This window comes from Halichoerus grypus, chromosome 2 (assembly GCF_964656455.1).
Source record: "Halichoerus grypus chromosome 2, mHalGry1.hap1.1, whole genome shotgun sequence".
NCBI lineage: Eukaryota > Metazoa > Chordata > Mammalia > Carnivora > Phocidae > Halichoerus > Halichoerus grypus.
Genome location: NC_135713.1, coordinates 96729446 through 96741012, shown reverse-complemented (window position 1 = coordinate 96741012; position 11567 = coordinate 96729446). Strand labels below are relative to the sequence as shown.

General features: G+C 44.9%; 1 pseudogene; it reads right to left on the bottom strand.

Annotated features, from left to right (window-relative positions):
• Positions 1-1477: 1477 nt before the first annotated feature.
• On the bottom strand, positions 1478-2144 carry LOC118526935 (large ribosomal subunit protein uL1 pseudogene; annotated as a pseudogene).
• Between the last annotated feature and the right edge of the window lie 9423 nt (positions 2145-11567).

Here is an 11567-nt window from a genome sequence, read left to right as displayed (position 1 = left end):
GGGGCCCCACTCCTCAGTGCGCCCCCAGAGAAAAGTAGTCAATCACTCCTGTCTCCCTGGTCTCCGGCCGCACTCCGTGCTCACCCGGCCTGTGACTGAGCATTTCTATCTCTGGCACCCGACCCCGTGTGGAGTCTCCAAACCCAGCAGATCCCGGCGGTGCACTCCCGCGCTGCTCCTCCCCGGGGGAGGAAGGGGAGTCTCCCCGGATCTGCCGCTTGTTGGGTCCCTGCTGGAGGAGCAGTGGCCCGACTGTGCCGCGGATCACGGTTTATGGCAACCCCGAGCTGAGAGCCCGCGCCTCGGCTCTGTCTCTGCGGCCGGCTTCCCCGCTCCGAAACCTGGGAGCTCTGCCGCACTCAGGCAGCCCTGGTCTTTCTGTGACCCCGAGGGTCCTGAGACCACACTGTCCCACAACGGTTCTACCCCCCGCTTAGCCACTGGAGGGACGTCGCTCAGCGGAGCAGACTTCTAAAAGTTCCGATTTTGTGCTCCGCGGCTCTATCACTTGCCCATAGCCAGCTCCCTCCCCCGCGGTGTATCTACTGAAATATCGCCTCGGATTCACTTCTCCGCACGCACGTCCTACCTTCCAGAAAGTGGTCGCTTGTCTGTTCAGAGAGTTGTTGCTCTTCTTTTCTTTGATCTCCTGTTGAGTCTGTAGGTGTTCAGAATGGTTTGATCCCTATCTAGCTGAATTCCTGGGACCGGACGAAATTTAGGTCTCCTACTCCTCCGCCATCTTGCTCTGTGATTTTAACATGGTGAGTTTGTTATCACCAAATGCTGGATTTATATTCCTTTAAAGAAGATCAAACTTTTTTGGCAGGCAGTTTAAGTTACTTGTGGGTTTGAAGCCTGATCCATTTGAAGCCTGGTTTTTCAGCTCTTGTAGGGGAGTTGTAGAGTCCCCATTAGCCCAAAGCCAGTTTAACCCCACTTTTAAGGCATGGCCCTTCTGGGGTCTCTACTGAATGCCCCAGGTATTCAAGGCGATCTCTCCACCCTGCCTAGTGAGAACTTAAATGGTTTCGGGCCTACATGAGATCTGAAATTTATTTATGTCCTGCCTTCCTGTCAAGTATTCCTTTCTTTGAAGTTGTCGTCCAGACTAATGGGACTGCACCAGAGGCATAAACAGATCAGTGGAGGTCTGGGTAATTCCTGCCCTTTTTAAGTACTCTGCCCTGGAAAGTGTAGCCACCTCAATCTCTCTCAACTCCAATCTCTGTTTAGATTTCTCTTTCTGGGCCATGGTCTGGACATTTCCTCCAGGCAGAAAGCCTAGGTGGTCGTAAGGCTCACCTCATTTTCTCCCTTTTCTCAGTTTTGTGCTGAGAAGCCTGCAAATTGTTTTTTTTTTTTTTATATTGTTTCCAGTTTTCTAGTGGTTTATGGTGGGAAGGTACTTCTGGATCATCTTATCAATGGGTGCACAAGTAACTACCCCACTCTTTTTTTTTTGTAGCACTAGGGTTTATTGAGCTGTGCCTTCGTGCAGACGCTGGGGCTTGCCCACGGTGCTCTGAATGCATAAAGCCCAGATATTCTGCCAGTTCCTCTTAAGCAATGACGCCAGGAAACTGACAGCCAAGTGGATGTTGTCCACAAGCTCGTCCTTTGTCATCTTCACGGGGCCAACAGCCACGGCCAGACACAGCACCTTCTTCATCTGGCCTTTGATTCTGGACTTCACTTCATCCACTTTGGCCACCATGTTCTCATTGTGGGTCAACAAGGAGGGGAACTTGCCAGCCTTCCTGAGGTCTGGGCCCAGGATTCATGGGATCTGCTCGATCAGAGATTCTGAAGCAAAAGAAGGCATCATACTTTTTGGCTAGCTTCTTGACTCATGTTTTATTCTTGTTGAGCTCCCTCAGTGCCTCAGTATCCATGAGGGGAAAAATCCACAGTCGGCCTCATCACAATGCTGCTGGTCCCCCCAAAACACATACGGGGAATTTGGGGCAGGGAGTGGACTTAAACCTGCTGGTGCCCAAGAAGGGTTTGTCCTTCTGAGGGCCTTAATTCTTCAAGCTGATGTGCAGCTCCACCGTCTCCCAAGACTTTGGTGCACACGCTGGTTTCCATGCGGGACTTCCCGAGCCGCATCCTACAGGGTGTCCGGGGAGACTGCTGCTCATGGCGCCATGCCACAATAAGCCGAAAAGAGAGTCAGTGCTCCAGGCTTACATTTGAATTTCCAGCACTGGATTACCAGATTGAGGGAGCCCCCACTACGAAACACAGACACTAAGACAAAAGGGGAAAAAGGACAAGAAAACCCCAGATGATTCAGAGAGCAAAGTTTTTAAAAGAATTTTAATGAAAACCCTAAAAGGGACCCAAGAAGATACTGCATCACTGAAATCACAGAATGCCATGAATTTTTTTTAATGCAGGGAATAAAAAAGTTTTTGAAATTAAAAATATGCTAGAAGAAAGAAAAAATTCAGTATAAAGTATCAAAGATACAACTGAGGAAATTTTTCAGACAGTTGAACAAAAAGACAAGGAGATAGAAGGTACCAGAGAAGAGACAAATCCACCACAGGATTGATCAAGAGAGCCCAAATTTTCAATTCAAAGTATCTTTAGGAAAACTATAGAAAAAAAGGAGGACAAGAAATTATGGAAAAAGAAAAGAAAACTTTCCGGGGCGCCTAAGTGGCTCAGTCGTTAAGCATCTGCCTTTGGCTCAGGTCATGGTCCCAGGGTCCTGGGATCGAGCCCCACATCGGGCTCCCTGCTCCATGGGAAGCCTGCTTCTCCCTCTCCCACTCCCCCTGCTTGTGTTCCCTCTCTCGCTCTGTCTCTCTATGTCAAATAAATAAATAAAAATCTTTAAAAATTAAAAAAGAAAAGAAAAGAAAACTTCCCAAATAAGAGTGTGAGCCTCTAGATTGAAAAAGGCCACTGACAGCTCAGCTCAATGAATTAAAGATCCTCACCAGGTAAACCATGACCAAAACTCAGGACACCTGAACAAATGAGATGCTCTCAGAAGCATACAAAATGTCAAGGATTAGAAAGGCACAGCGACACAGGAAATGAGAGGACAATAGGCTAGTGCCTACAACTTCTAAGAGGACATGATTGCCATCTGGAGATTCATACCCTGATGAACTACCAAGTGAATGTAAGGGTCTAATAGAAGTATTTTCAAATACTCACTGCAACAAAAATTTGACCCTCCATTCATTCTCATGAAGCAGCAGAAGGATGTGCCCCATCAATCACAGTGACAACCCAGGGTCCGGAAAACGAGGCATCTCGAACAAGAGACCGTGGGAACCCCCTGGAAAATGCCGGAGGTGGGGAGCTCCAGGGTGATAGCTGTGCAGCCAGCTCCGAGGACAGTTAGTGTAGGCTGGAGGGGGACAATGATAAGGGATTGTTCAGAGAAGGGGGCAAGGGGACCTGATTATTGACTTGATATGACTATTGTGAAGAGTTTTCATTCAGCGTGTTATTTAGAATTATGAAGGCAAATATGAAAAATGGAGAAGATTTGAGAATCTGGGTCGTGGGAACTGGAGATCAGGAGGGCCTTGGGGAGTGACTGTTATTTTTTGTTTTAACCCTGTACTTCTGTCTGATTGTTAAAACTCTTCATTTATTACTTCAATAAATAAAAAAATACTAAAAGGGTAAGAGGCCTAGAAATAAAAGTACAGGGTAGATGTGGCCGTCATATCCAGGAAAGCTAGACCCCTGGAAAACTGGAGTTCCTGGGGTGAATTTAGAAGGGACCTTACCAGAGGACCAATTTAGGGAGAAATGTAACTGTGAAGGCTAACTGGAAATTTCAGTTACCAAGTCTGCACGTTCTTTCAATAGAGAAACAGATTCAAGAAGTCTAATTACATTCAGAAGGTCGCTTGATAAAGAGGAAATCAAAGTGAAGGGAGTTATATAGTCCCCAGAAATATTTCTTTTTTTTTTTTTTAAGATTTTACTTATTTATTTGTCAGAGAGGGAGAGAGAGAGCACAAGCAGGGGGAGCGGCAGAAGGAGAGAGAGAAGCAGACTCCCCACTGAGCAGGGAGCCCGATGTGGGGCTCGATCCCAGGACCCTGGGATCATGACCTGAGCTGAAGGCAGATGCTTAACTGACTGAGCCCCTAGTCCTTAGAAATATTTCATTCAAAAAAAAAATATTTCATTCCGACCATGATCAAAATCGCCTGGTGAGTCACCTGCTCCTTTAAGAGCTATCAGAGATCAGCAAACTTTCTCTGTCAAGGTCTAGATATTCAACGTTTCCACTGTGCAGGCTGGCTCTGTCCCAACTGGTCAACTCAGCTGTTACAGCTGGTTATCCCCGTTTTATCTGACCTGGTGTTAGCATGTTGTGCTTTTTCATCCAGTTTCTGTTTTTATTTATGTTCCAAGAGAAATAACAGGATTTGCGCCAGTGGACTTTCTAGAACAAGTTGGATCATGGCTAAGATGTCAAGAAGAGTCTATTCATTTTGGTTTGTCATTAGGATTTCATTTCATGAAAGGAGGTTTCGTGAGATTCTCACTAACATGCAAGGACAATTTCAGGTTCATTCTGTGAACTTACAGATGCTCTCTAAAGAACCGCAGACATTTTCTTACGGCGTGGCTATCGGACCAGCTCTGCCTTTTGTGTTTGTTTTCACCGCGGTTAAAAACCACAGCAATTACTCAAATGCAAAGAACTGAAACAGCAAGAATTAATGTTTGGCTCTTGGAAATTGAACATTTTGCTTTTCCACTTGCTTGCAATCTATCTTATTTAGTCTGCTGAGAGCAAAAAGGCAAAATAAAGAATGTTTTCCAAGATCTGTTCAGAGGACAAGCAGCAATTGTAGATTCAGTCACAAAGCTCAGAATTTCAGTCATTCAGCACCTGCTTACTGGGCGTTTACGGGGGGCTTGGTGCATACAGAACAGAGCACCGAACAACACACCAAATTTGTGGTTGTGTATTATGTAGCCACAGGTGCCAATACTGGGATGCCTCAAGGACCCAGGCGCTACACGTGGCCTCGGCTTCTCATAGTATGGTAGTGAGGTTCGGAGACAGAGCTTCCCCAGAGCAAGGGTCCCAAGAGCATAACCTTCCAGAGAGCAGGGCAGAGGCTTTTCTTGCCTGGCCTAGGAAGTCACACTAACATCACTTCCATCATATGTCACAAGCTCACTCAGATTCTAGGAGAGGGGATATAGGCTCCATCCCTCAATTGTTGAATTTGTGACCATCTTCTAAAACTGCCTCAAGGAGTTGGCCATTTGGAGCAGGGAGTAGAATGGTCAAGATCTGTACTGTCCATTCTGGAAGCAGCTGGTCACATGGGGCTATTTAAATGGGAATTAGGGACACTTGGGTGGCTCAGTCAGTTAAGCGTCTGCCTTCGGCTCAGGTCATGATCCCAGGGTCCTGGGATCGAGCCCCGGGTCGAGCCCCGAGTCAGGGTCCCTGCTCATCGGGAAGCCTGCTTCTCCGTCTCCCACTCCCCCTGCTTGTGTTCCCTCTCTCGCTGTGTCTCTCTCTGTCAAATAAATAAATAAAATCTTTAAAAATAAATAAATAAGTGGAAACTAATCATGTTGCAAGCACTCCAGAGCTGCACGTGGCTAGGGGCCACCATGTTGGAGAACACAGCCAGCACTGTGGGAGGTTCTGCTGGACGTGCTGCCCTGGGTGGATGTAACTGTATGGGCCAGTTCTCTGAGTTAGAACATACATGGACTTAGAAGTGGAATAGAAAAAAGCCCTGGCTTTACATACACTATGTGCTACTTAACTGAATTTAAATAAAATTAAATTAAAAAAATAAAGTACACAATGAATATACTTTCCCCAATAAAATATTTGTCCTTCCTGAAAAGAAGGAAAGAGAGAAAGAAAGGGAAAGAAAGAAAACTTGGCTTTAAGGACAGGTTCTTTGGCTGCTTTTTGCTGTTGTGTGCCTAGTATCTAGTGCATAATAGGCCCTCACAATTTTTTTGTGGAACGAAAGGATGTATACATAGGGAAGGCTTAAGTATACCACGTGCCAAGGTAGAGAAAAAGGGCCTCAGATGAGAGTGGAGTAGACCAGGGTCAGATCACACAGAGCCTTTCTTTCTTAAGGAGTTTATATTTTATTTTAAGTAAAATAGAACTCGCATAATATGTTGTTTCATATTTTGCTTATTTATGAGAGGCCTAAAAAGAAATAAATTTATTGCAGCTAGTGGGCTTATTTGTTAGTAAAAAAGGCAGTAGACAGAAATCTAGAAATAACAAAGGCCTAACCAAATTAGAAATCTACTTATCTCTGTTTATATAAATGTAGGCTCTTATGGCAACTCCAGAATAATCAGGAACCCAGGCTCTTGATTGGGCCTTCGACTTTATTATCCAAGAGGTCTACTTTGGGCCAGTTTTTTTTTATCTGCTTTCTAGACAGGAGAAAGAGAAAAAGAGAGAGGGCGAGCTGCTGGCCCTCATATCCAGGATGATGATCTCACTTCCTCTAGGTCTTTTTTTTTTTTTAAAGATTTGATTCGTTTATTTGAGAGAATGAGAGAGATAGAGAGAGCGTATGAGCGAAGGGAGGGGCAGAGGGAGAGGAAGCAGATTCCCTGCTGAGCCCAACACTGGGTTTGATCCCAGGACCCTGAAATCATGACCTGAGCCGAAGGGAGATGCTTAACCAACTGAGCCACCCAGGCACCACTTACCTCTAGCTTCTTAACTTAATTATATCTGCAAAAACCCTTCCTCCAAATAAGGTCATATTCACAGTTATGGGTGGAGGTCTTGTACGTCTGCTCAATTTAAGGACACTTCTCAGAAAGTTGCACAAAAAACTTCCACTATATCCCTTTGGCCAGTTCTTGATCATATGACCACATCTACCTTGCAAGGGAGGCTAGGATACATAATCTTTATCCTGGGAAATATGTCTTCAGCTAGGAAGGAGAGTTCTATTACTCCAGAAGAAGCCAAGACAAGACATGAGGGGCAGCAACTATCAGTCTCTGGCAGAGCTGTATGCACAGGTGTGTTTCCACTAGACCATGAGCTCCTGGAGAAGGAGTGAGTCTAATTCATCCCCAATCCCCAGCCCAAAGCACGGTGCTTAACATGCAGTAACTCAGCATTGATTGTGTGCTGAATTGCATGCTTCTCCATTTCAAGGTTCTTAAATTCCAATCCCTTTCTCAGAAAGATTTATTTCTTAGAAGCACATTCCCTGCACACCCCCTCCTCCCCCCGCCCCGCCCCTGGGCCCTGCTTGCTGAAGAATGAGGGGACTTTTCTCCCATCTTCACCCTGAGAATCTGATGGGGCTCCTGGAGATAAACACAAGTGCAGGGTCCTCCTGGAATTCCTCCACTCTTAAGCTCATCCCCACTGAGTCCCGAGCAATGTGCCACTTAGAGTTGAAGTAATTCCTCTGGTACTGGCTCTAGCCGTGGACTATGCTCCTGGGAGGTTGGTGATGCTTTGTATTTGCCTGTCTCTCCAAGGTTTGGGGTGACAGTTCACCTCGTGACATCTGTTCTCTGAGGCATCCAAAAAAGAGTTGTTGATTTTCAGTTTGTTTAGCTCTCCTTACTGAGATGGTTCAGAAGAGGATGGATTGGTAGGGGGACAACAAGAAAGAGAGAAAACATGAGGGACAGGGAGGAGAGGCAGGAAACACAGGAAATAAGGAGACTCATGAGCCAGGAGCTCCACCTTCCCGCAGTCACCCCACATCTTCCACCAGCCGGGTATGCACTCAACTGGCCCCCCAGTTCCAACTGCCGCCGCCACACGGGCCATTTTCAACTCTGATTGGTCAGTAGAATCCCCTGCGGAGCTATTATAGCGCCCTGCACCTAGGTGTCCCCTAATTAGAAACACTTTAGGGGCTTCTAAAGTGTCATTGGTGCTGAGAACCCGTGATCTAGAGTCTTGCTCCTCAGGGGATGGTCCACGGACGGGCAGCATTGGCATGGCTTGGGAGCTTGGCAGAGAGGCAGCGTCTCAGACCCGACCCCAGACCTACCCAATCGGAATTTGCAGTTTAACAAGATCCACAGGTGATTTCTATGCACATTAAAGTTCGAGAAACTCTGATGAGATGACCCTCCTATAACCCCCACGATGGCTATCCTCACGAAGCAGACGGCTCCCTGAGACGTGCTATGTGAGCCAGGTGTCCTGCCCAGCACATGGTGTCAGCGGAGAAGTCTGATTCGGCCGCATAGATAGCAAGCCTGCTGTCATTCCCTAAGCCTAATGTGTTTGAAATAGAGAGAATTCGATCTTCCAACAGGGAAAGGGACTTGGGCCCTTTAGTCTGAAACATCGATACAGGGTTCATTAACTTCAACATCCACAAGAGTAAAAACCACTCTGGTTGGATTAATTGAATAGGTTATAATTGAAGAATTGGGGTTAACTTGGAGGTTAGGGTTGGAAACAGGCGTAAGAGACTTCAGTGGAAAAGCAGATTCAAGCATGAGACCAAGAGAATGACATTGAGAGGAAGGAAGCCAGGGGAGGAAGACGAAGGTCAAGTCAGCTGGGGGGGTGGGGAGCACAACAGGGAGGGCTGGTGGCCTCCAACAGAGCGACTAACAGAGGAAAGGCAACAGTGGCCCCAAGTACCCATTCCCCCCATGCCCCACAGATGCGTTCCTCAACCCTGGCTTCCTGTTTACTTCTGTAAGCTCTGGTTGCCTCCTTCTCTACAACATCTCAGTACTGTGTGGAATAAAATAACCGTGGGCATGTGTCCAGCCCTTTGCTGCTCACTGGAACTGGTGCATAAAGCACAGGTAGTGTGAAGTGGCTAAGGGCTTGGCCTTTGGAGCCACAAAGCCTCAATTCCAAACTCCGCTCTACACTTACTCACTGGGGACCTTGGACAAGTCAGTTGACTTCCTTGGGGTTGTCATCATCTACAAAATAAAGATGATAAGGGCAACCACTCATAACGGTAAATGCAGAAGGATTTGAAGCAAAGACTACCATGCTTGGCACAGTGATATACACATACACACACGTACATATGGTATATTATTTGATATATTTTTAATATATATATTTATGTGTATTTAATATATTTAATACATAATATATATTAAATGATAATCCGAGAAGGAACTGAGACCTGATTCTTTTGGCTTTTTTTGTCGGAAGATTGTTCACCATTCTTTGTGACCTGTCTAGGTTCCTTCGAGAGTGCTAAATGAGAGTAATAACACTTAAAAAGTTATTTTATTTTATTATTATTTTGAAAAGATTTATTAATTTATTTTAGAGAGAGAGAGTGTGTGTGTGAGTGAGGGGAGCGGCAGAGGGAGAGTGAGAAAGAATCCTCAAGCCAACTCCATGTTGAGTGTGGAGCCCATGAGGATCTCAATCCCAGGAGCCCAAGATCATGACCTGAGCTGAAATCAAGAGGCAGCTGCTTAACAGACGGAGCCACCCAGGCGCCCCTTAAAAAGTTATTTTAAACAAATTAATGTGCAGAACTTATTTGGATCCTGATTTAAACAAATGGTGGCTACAAAGATATATGTGATACAATTGGGAAATTTTGAAAATGGACTCATTGTTACATATTAAGGAATTGTTAATTTTGTTAGGTGTGGTTATGTTAAAAAAAAAAAAGATCTTGACACTTAGATTCATCTTAAAGCATTAGGTAAGATCATCTAATATTGCCAACATTTGACTTCTTTTGACCTATAAAAACAGCAGTTGCATATGGCTCAAATATGGACGAAACAGGTATGTATCCGGCACTTCCCTGCTCACCAGGACCCGAGCATAAAGCACAGGTAGACTGCAGGGGCTAAGTGAAGTAATATGATTCTGGGATTTTCTTTTAAAATATTTCTGGGGAAAACAGGGTGGAGAGAGGCCCGTATCCTTGGGTTTTTGTTATGAGAGAGAAACAAGAGTTTCTGTCTCTTTCTCTCTTTTTCTTTTTTAAAAATGGGCCAGCCTCTTTGCTTTCTGTTCAGGAACAAGAAGTTATCCCCTGGCAGGGATTTGGAAAGTCCCAGGGACCCTGATTAGCCTAACTTAGGCAGTGTTTCCACTCCGTAGACCAATCACTGTGGCTGCGGCCGTGAGGCCCTGTGCCTACCCCGTCTGTAGCCAGGAGGAGTATTTTCTGAAGACTTGGGAGGGAGAAGGGCTCAGCAGACCCAAGTGATAGCCATCCTTCTAAGGCCTTTGGTTGTACTAGCTATTAGATTATAAACCATCTTGGCTTACAGATTATGTCTTTTTCCTTCGTGGTTGCTTAGTTGGCTTTTTTTCCAGCTTTTATGTTAAAGTTTATAGAGCTGGCTGCAAACTTTGTTGCAAAAAAGTAGCAGTTTCCATTTCTTCCCCCATTTCCCTTCTTCAGTGGCAACTAGTTTCAACTCTCTGAACTGGTTCTTTCGGTTTTATTTCCACCTAGCGAAATGGCATTTTTATATTGCTATACTTGATTTTTCAGTTTTAGGCATAATCTGTTGATTCCTACCATGGGAGATAATATCTTTCACACACACCACACACACACACACACACACCTACACTCCCCACCCCACACATTCATCCTTTCTATCCCCCAAACTCACAATAAGTTCTATCAGTATCATGTTGACTGGATCAGGATTTAAAAGTCACAGGTTAAATGTTAAGTGGTTAACATTACAGGATTACGACCATGTCAACAGTTTCCAGCTGAGCCACAGCTGCACAAGCTTTTGCTCTCCTTTGGGCTCATCATTTTTCCCCATAGACATTCAGTCCCTAATTCTGCCATGGTCTATTTTGCCTTAAACAAATACATTCAGATTTATGAGGCATTCTATACCTTCATCATCCCAAAGAAATATCTGAAGCTTGCTGACCTACTCCAGTGTGAACTGGACGCCACTTCCCTTCCTTCCATGTTGGACTCCCTACTTCCTATGGAGGTGGCCTTCCCAACAACCATTGGTGAAACCACCTGTAAAACTGGACCAATAATTATCCTGAATAAAAAAGAATTAGTAGCCGTTAAGAGTAAATTGAATCATGGACGATAATTATTGCAATGAAACTTACCTGTTCCGTTTTGCTGTTTAAAACAATGGGAAACGTAGGAGCTAGTTTCCCTTAGGCAGATACATTTTGCTGAGTTTTCTAGATCCCCCCCCCCTTTTTTTTGAGCATCCTCCCATGGTTGAAGTAGAAACTTAGAAACATTTAAAGATGACATATAACTCTGTATCTATTTTGCATTAGCATTCCTGTAGCAGCTTGAAACAGTGAGGTTAGGATGATATGGCTCTCTGTTTCAATATTTTAAATTTTTTTAGGGCTGTCACACTGAAATGTTCGTGAAAAATTCCATCTGGGTACTCTGCCTCACCAGCATACATCTTGAAGAGAATTAACACCCAGGTCTGAATTTGAGACTTCACTGCACTAATTTCAGGTTAACTAGACCCCCAAAATTCATTTTTTTAATTACATTTTATAAAACGGTTCCTAATAAGGCAGCAGTGTGGTTGAAAATAATTTTGGGAGGACTTATAGTTAGGGAAATATATCAGCTTCAGTCGTT